The sequence below is a fragment of the Arachis hypogaea genome, chromosome 13 (assembly GCF_003086295.3).
Source record: "Arachis hypogaea cultivar Tifrunner chromosome 13, arahy.Tifrunner.gnm2.J5K5, whole genome shotgun sequence".
Classification (NCBI taxonomy): domain Eukaryota; kingdom Viridiplantae; phylum Streptophyta; class Magnoliopsida; order Fabales; family Fabaceae; genus Arachis; species Arachis hypogaea.
This window is the reverse complement of record NC_092048.1, coordinates 82545045-82553011: the sequence shown is the minus strand read 5'-3', so window position 1 is coordinate 82553011 and position 7967 is coordinate 82545045. Positions and strand designations below refer to the sequence as shown.

At 38.4% G+C, this 7967-nt stretch overlaps 1 non-coding gene across 1 annotated transcript; it reads right to left on the bottom strand.

The window, feature by feature from the left end:
- Positions 1-2276: 2276 nt before the first annotated feature.
- LOC112738523 (small nucleolar RNA R71) lies at positions 2277-2384 on the bottom strand. Its single transcript, XR_003169479.1, has one exon. It is a non-coding gene; the product is annotated as a small nucleolar RNA R71 (small nucleolar RNA).
- Between the last annotated feature and the right edge of the window lie 5583 nt (positions 2385-7967).

The following is a 7967-nucleotide window of genomic DNA, read 5'->3' as shown; positions in this document are numbered from 1 at the left end:
TTTCTCATCTATTTTCGAAAATAATATAAAAATGTTTTCAAAAATTTTATTCAAAATTTTTAAGAATAAATTCTAGTGTTTCATGAAGCATGTTGAAGCCTGGCTGGCTGTAAAGCCATGTCTAATTCCTTTGGGAATGAGTATGTCAGGCGTGTCATGTCTGAATTACATGCTGAAGCTTGGCTGGCCATTGGCCATGTCTAGTGTTTTGGACTGGAGCTTTCATTGAAAGCTTGGCTGGCTAGTGAGCCATGTCTAATTCCTGGACTGAAGCTTTAGACTAAGAATGCAAGATTCCTGGAATTCATGTTAAAAATTTTGGAATCCTTATTTTTTCTTTTTCATATAATTTTCGAAATAAAAATCCAAAAAAATTAGAAAATCATAAAAATCAAAAATATTTTTCTGTTTCTTGTTTGAGTCTTGAGTCATGTTATAAGTTTGGTGTCAATTGCATGTGCATCTTGCATTTTTCGAAAATTCTCATGCATTCATGGTGTTCTTCATGATCTTCAAGTTGTTCTTGGTAAGCCTTCTTGTTTGATCTTGATGATTTTTTGTTTTGTGTCTTTTATTGTTTTTCATATGCATTCTTGAATTCTTAGTGTCTAAGCATTAAAGAATTCTAAGTTTGGTGTCTTGCATGTTTTTTTTGCATTAAAAGTTTTTCAAAATTGTGTCTATGATGTTCATCTTGACATTCATAGTGTTCTTGGTGTTCATCTTGACATTCATAGCATTCTTGCATGCATTCATTGTTTTGATCTAAAAATTTCATGCATTGCATAATTTTCATGTTTTTCATAAAAATTTCAAAAATCAAAAAATATCTTTCCCTTTTTCTCTCATCAAATTCGAAAATTGAGTTGACTTTTTCAAAAATTTTTAAAATTAAGTTGTTTCTTATGAGTCAAATCAAATTTTCAGTTTGAAAATCTTATCTTTTTCAAAATCTTTTTCAAAAATCAAATCTTTTTCAAAATTCTTAGTTATTTTCGAAAATTCCAAAAATATTTTTCAAAAATCTTTTTCTTATTTTTATATCAAATTTTCGAAAATAACGTAATCAATTAATGTTTTAATTCAAAAATTTGAAGTTTGTTACTTGCTTGTTAAGAAAGATTCAAACTTTAAATGCTAGAATCATATCTTGTGATTTCTTATGAATCAAGTCATTAATTGAGAATTTAAAAATCAAATCTTTTTCAAAACTAATTTCTAAAATATCTTCTTATCTTACCTTTTTCAAAAAGTTGGTTTCAAAATATCTTTCTAACCTCCTAACTTCTTATCTTTTCAAAATTTGTTTCAACTAACTAACTAACTTTTTGTTTGTTTCTTAACTTTTTCAAAACTACCTAACTAACTCTCTCTCTAATTTTTGAAAATATCTTCCCTCTTTTTCAAAAATTTCTTTTTAATTAACTAATTATTCTTATTTTTATTTTTGATTTTAAAAATTTTCAAAAAATACTAACATTTTTCAAAAACCATTTTCGAAAATCACTAACCCTTTTTCAAAAATATTTTTCGAAAATTCTCCCTCTCCCATCTTATTCTATTTATTTATTCATCTACTAACATCTCATATCACATCTCAACCATCCTCACAATTGTGTTTCTTCCATTATATTACATTCTTTGTCTCCCCCTCTTCTTCTACTCACACAGGGATCCCTATACTATGGTATAAAGGATCCATATTATTATTATTATTTTTTCTGTGCCCTCTTCTTTGTCATATGAGCAGGAGCAAGGACAAGAATATCCTTGTTGAAGCAGATCCAGAACCTGAAAGGACTCTGAAGAGAAAATTAAGAGAAGCTAAATTACAACAATCCAGAGATAACCTTTCAGAAATTTTCGAACAGGAAGAGGAGATGGCAGCCAAAAATAATAATAATGTAAGGAAGATGCTTGGTGACTTTACTGCACCTAATTCCAATTTACATGGAAGAAGCATCTCCATTCCTGCCATTGGAGCAAACAACTTTGAGCTGAAACCTCAATTAGTTTCTCTGATGCAGCAAAACTGCAAGTTTCATGGACTTCCATCTGAAGATCCTTTTCAGTTCTTTACTGAATTCTTGCAGATCTGTGATACTGTTAAGATTAATGGAGTAGATCCTAAAGTCTACAGGCTCATGCTTTTCCCCTTTGCTGTAAGAGACAGAGCTAGATTATGGTTGGATTCTCAACCCAAAGACAGCCTGAACTCTTGGGATAAGCTGGTCACGGCTTTCTTAGCCAAGTACTTTCCTCCTCAAAAGCTGAGCAAGCTTAGAGCTGATGTTCAAACCTTTAGACAGAAAGAAGGTGAATCCCTCTATGAAGCTTGGGAAAGATACAAACAGTTGACCAAAAAGTGTCCTTCTGACATGCTTTCAGAATGGACCATCCTGGATATATTCTATGATGGTTTATCTGAGCTATCAAAAATGTCACTGGACACTTCTGCAGGTGGATCCATTCACCTAAAGAAAACGCCTGCAGAAGCACAAGAACTCATTGACATGCCAGTTCATGTACACTTCTGAAAGGAATCCTGTGAGTAATGGGACGCCTATGAAGAAGGGAGTTCTTGAAGTTGATACTCTGAATGCCATATTGGCTCAGAATAAAATATTGACTCAGCAAGTCAATATGATCTCTCAGAGTCTGCATGGAATGCAAGCTGCATCCAACAGTACTCAAGAGGCTTCTTATGAAGAAGAAGCTTATGATCCTGAGAACCCTGCAATAGCAGAGGTGAATTACTTAGGTGAACCTTATGGAAACACCTATAACTCATCATGGAGAAATCATCCAAATTTCTCATGGAAGGATTAAAAGCCTCAACAAGGCTTTAATAATGGTGGAAGAAACAGGTTTAACAATAATAAACCTTTTCCATCATCCACTCAGCAACAGACAGAGAACTCTGAACAAAATGCTTCTAATTTAGCAAATCTAGTCTCTGATCTATCCAAGGCCACTGTGAGCTTCATGAATGAAACAAGGTCTTCCATTAGAAATTTGGAAGCACAAGTGGGCCAGCTGAGTAAAAGGATCACTGAAATCCCTCCCAGTACTCTCCCAAGCAATACAGAAGAGAACCCAAAAGGAGAGTGCAAGGCCATTGACATAAGCACCATGGCCGAACCTACAAGGGGAGTAGAGGACGTGAATCCCAAGGAGGAAGACCTCCTGGGACGTCCAGTGATCAATAAGGAGCTTTCCTCTGAGAAACCAAAGGACTCTGAGGCTCTTCTAGAGACCATAGAGATTCCATTGAACCTCCTTATGCCCTTCATGAGCTCTGATGAGTATTCCTCTTCTGAAGAGAATGAGGATGTTACTGAAGAGCAAACTGCCAAGTTTCTTGGTGCAATCATGAAGCTGAATGCCAAATTATTTGGCATTGATACTTCGGAAGTTGAACCTCCCTTGTTCATCAATGAACTAAGTGATCTGGATCAACTGACATTACCTCAGAAGAGACAGGATCCTGGAAAGTTCATAATACCTTGTACCATAGGCACCATGATCTTTAAGGCTCTGTGTGACCTTGGTTCAGGAATAAACCTCATGTCCCTCTCTGTAATAGAGAAACTGGGAATCTATGGGGTGCAAGCTGCTAAAATCTCATTAGAGATGGCAGACAGTTAAAGAAAACAGGCTTATGGACAAGTAGAGGACGTGTTAGTAAAGGTTGAAGGCCTTTACATCCCTGCTGATTTCATAGTCCTGGATACTGGAAAGGAAGAGGATGAATCCATCATCCTAGGAAGACCTTTCCTGGCCACAGCAAGAGCTGTGATTGATGTTGACAGAGGTGAAATAGTCCTTCAATGGAATAAGGACTCCCTTGTGTTTAAAACTCAAGGATCTCCCTCTGCAACCATGGAGAGGAAGCACGAAAAGCTTCTCTCAAAGCAGAGTCAACCCAAGCCCCCACAGTCAAACTCTAAGTTTGGTGTTGGAGAGTTTCAACAATGCTCTGAACATCTGTGAGGCTCCATGAGAGCCCACTGTCAAGCTATTGACATTAAAGAAGCGCTTGTTGGGAGGCAACCCAATTTTTATTTATCTAACTATATTTTTCTTAGTTATATGTCTTTGTAGGTTCATGATCATGTGGAGTCACAAAATAAATATAAAAATTGAAAACGGAATCAAAAACAACAGAAGAAAAATCACACCCTGGAGGAGCATCTGTCTGGCATTCAGCGCCAGAACAGAGCATGGTTCTGGCGCTGAACGCCCAAAATGGGCAGCTTCTGGGCGCTGAACGCCAGAACAGGCATGGTTCTGGCATTCAACGCCAGAAATGGCACACAAATGGGCGTTGAACACCCAAAATGGCCACCAACCTAGCGCTGAACGCCCAGAGTTGTGTGCAAAGGCATTTTTACATGCCTAATGGGTGCAGGGATGTAAATCCTTGAACACCTCAGGATCTGTGGACCCCACAGGACCCCGACCTACCTCCACTCACTTCTTCTCACCACTCTCTTTCACACAACCCCATAAACACTCTTCCCAAAAAAAAAAACCTTCATCAATCACCTCAAACTCTCTTCCCCATCATCTCTTCACCACTCACATCCATCCACTCTTCCCCATAAATCTACCTCATAAACTCCACCTACCTTCAAAATTCAAAACCAATTTCCCACCCAAATCCACCCATATGGCCGAACCTTAACCCCCCCTCCCTTCCCTATATAAAGCCCTCTATTCTTCATCAAATTCACACAACACACCCCTCTACACCCTTCTTGGCCGAAACACTCCCCACTCTCCCTCTCCTCCATTTTTTCTTCTTCTTCATCTATTCTTTCTTTTATTGCTCGAGGGCGAGCAAAATTCTAAGTTTGGTGTGGTAAAAGCATAAGCTTTTTGTTTTTCCATTACCATTGATGGCACCTAAGACCGGAGAATCCTCTAGAAAGGGGAGAGGGAAGACAAAAGCTTCCACATCAGAGTCATGGGAGATGGAAAGATTCATCTCCAAAGCCCATCAAGACCACTTCTATGATGTTGTGGCCAAGAAGAAGGTGATCCCCGGGGTCCCTTTCAAACTCAAAAGAAATGAGTATCCGGAGATCCGACATGAAATTCAAAGAAGAGGTTGGGAAGTTCTAACAAATCCCATCCAACAAGTCTGCATCTTAATGGTTCAAGAGTTCTATGCTAATGCATGGATCACTAAGAACCATGATCAAAGTAAGAACCCGGATCCAAAGAACTATGTTACAATGGTTCGGGGGAAATACTTAGATTTTAGTCCGGAGAATGTGAGGTTGGCGTTTAACTTGCCCATGATGCAAGGAGATGAACGCCCCTACACTAGAAGGGTCAACTTTAATCAAAGGTTGGACCAAGTCCTTATGGACATATGTGTAGAAGGAGCTCAATGGAAGATTGACTCCAAAGGCAAGTCGGTTCAACTAAGAAGATTGGACCTCAAGCCTATAGCTAGAGGATGGTTGGAGCTCATTCAATGCTCAATCGTTCCCACTAGCAACCGGTCTGAGTTACTATAGACCGGGCCATCATGATCCATAGCATCATGATTGGAGAAGAGGTGGAAGTTCATGAGATTATACCTCAAGAACTCTACAAAGTGGCTGACAAGTCCTCCACCATGGCAAGGTTAGCCTTTCCTCACCTCATTTGCCACCTATGCAATTCGGCTGGGATTGACATAGAGGGAGATATCCTCATTAAAGAGGACAAGCCCATCACTAAGAAAAAGATGGAGCAAGCAAGAGAGCCCAGTCATGGAGCTCAAGAGGCGTATGAAGCTCATCACCATGAGATCCCGGAAATGCCTCAAATGCACTTTATTGGGAGAAAATTAACACCTCCCTAGGAGAATTGAGTTCCAATATGGGACAACTAAGGGTGGAACATCAAGAGCACTCCATCATGCTTCATGAAATAAGAGAAGATCAAAAAGCAATGAGGGAGGAGCAACAAAGACAAGGAAGAGACATAGAAGAGCTCAAGGACATCATTGGTTCCTCAAGAAGGAAACGCCACCATCACTAAGGTGGATTCATTCCTTGTTCTTATTTCTTCTATTTTTCATTTTCTATGTTATGTTCTTATCTATGTGTGTGTCTTCATTACATGATCATTAGTAGTTAGTAACTTTGTCTTAGAGATATGAATGTCCTATGAATCCAACACCTCTCTTAAATGAAAAATGTTTTAATTCAAAAGAACAAGAAGTACATGAATTTCGAATTTATCCTTGAACTTAGTTTAATTATATTGATGTGGTGACAATGCTTCTTGTTTTCTGAATGAATGCTTGAACAGTGCATATGTCTTTTGAAGTTGTTGTTTAAGAATGTTAAATATGTTGGCTCTTGAAAGAATGATGACTAGGAGACATGTTATTTGATAATCTAAAAAATCATAAAAATGATTCTTGAAGCAAGAAAAAGCAGCAAAGAACAAAGCTTGCAGAAAAAAAAAATAATAAGAAAAAGAAAAAGCAAGCAGAAAAAGCCAAAGCTCTTAAAACCAAGAGGCAAGAGCAAAAAGCCAATGACCCTTAAAACCAAAAGGCAAAGGAAATAAAAAGGATCCCAAGGCTTTGAGCATCAGTGGATAGGAGAGCCTAAAGGAATAAAATCTTGGCCTAAGCGGCTAAACCAAGCTGTCCCTAACCATGTGCTTGTGGCGTGAAGGTGTCAAGTGAAAACTTGAGACTGAGCGGTTAAAGTCAAGGTCCAAAGCAAAAGAAGAGTGTGCTTAAGAACCCTGGACACCTATAATTGGGGACTTTAGCAAAGCTGAGTCACAATCTGAAAAGGTTCACCCAATTATGAGTCTGTGGCATTTATGTATCCGGTGGTAATACTGGAAAACAAAGTGCTTAGGGCCACGGCCAAGACTCATAAAGAAGCTGTGTTCAAGAATCATCATACTGAACTAGGAGAATCAATAACACTATCTGAACTCTGAGTTCCTATAGAAGCCAATCATTCTGAACTTCAATGGATAAAGTGAGATGCCAAAACTATTCAAGAGGCAAAAAGCTATAAGTCCCGCTCATATGATTGAAGCTATGTTTCATTGATAGTTTGGAATTTATACGCTTTTTGACATTATTTTTAGTATGTTTTTAGTAGGATCTAGTTACTTTTAGGGATGTTTTCATTAGTTTTTATGTTAAATTCATATTTCTGGACTTTACTATGAGTTTGTGTGTTTTTCTGTTATTTCAGGTATTTTCTGGCTGAAATTGAGGGACTTGAGCAAAAATCAGATTCAGAGGTTGAAGAAGGACTGCTGATGCTGTTGGATTCTGACCTCCCTGCACTCAAAGTGGATTTTCTGGAGCTACATAACTCGAAATGGCACGCTTCCAATTGCGTTGGAAAGTAGACATCCAGGGCTTTCTAGAAATATATAATAGTTTATACTTTGGCCAAGAATAGTCGACGTAAACCGGAATTCAACGCCAGTTTTCTGCCCAAATCTGGCGTCCAGCGCCAGAAAAGGAGCCAAAACCAGAGTTGAACGCCCAAACTGGCACAAAAGCTGGCGTTCAACTCCAAGAAAGACCTCTACACATGTAACACTCAAAGCTCAGCCCAAGCACACATCAAGTGGGCCCCGAAAGTGGATTTATGCATCAATTACTTACTCATGTAAACCCTAGTAGCTAGTTTATTATAAATAGGACATTTTACTATTGTATTTGACATCCTGGATTGTATTTTGATCCTGTGATCACGTTTTGGGGGCTGGCCATCTCGGCCATGCCTGGACCTTCACTTATGTATTTTCATACGGTAGAGTTTCTACACTCCATAGATTAAGGTGTGGAGCTCTGCTGTTCCTCAAAGATTAATGCAAAGTACTTCTATTTTCTATTCAATTCATCTTATTTCGCTTCTAAGATATCCATTCGCACCCAAGAACGTGATGAAGGTGATGATTATGTGTGACGCTCATCACCATTCTAC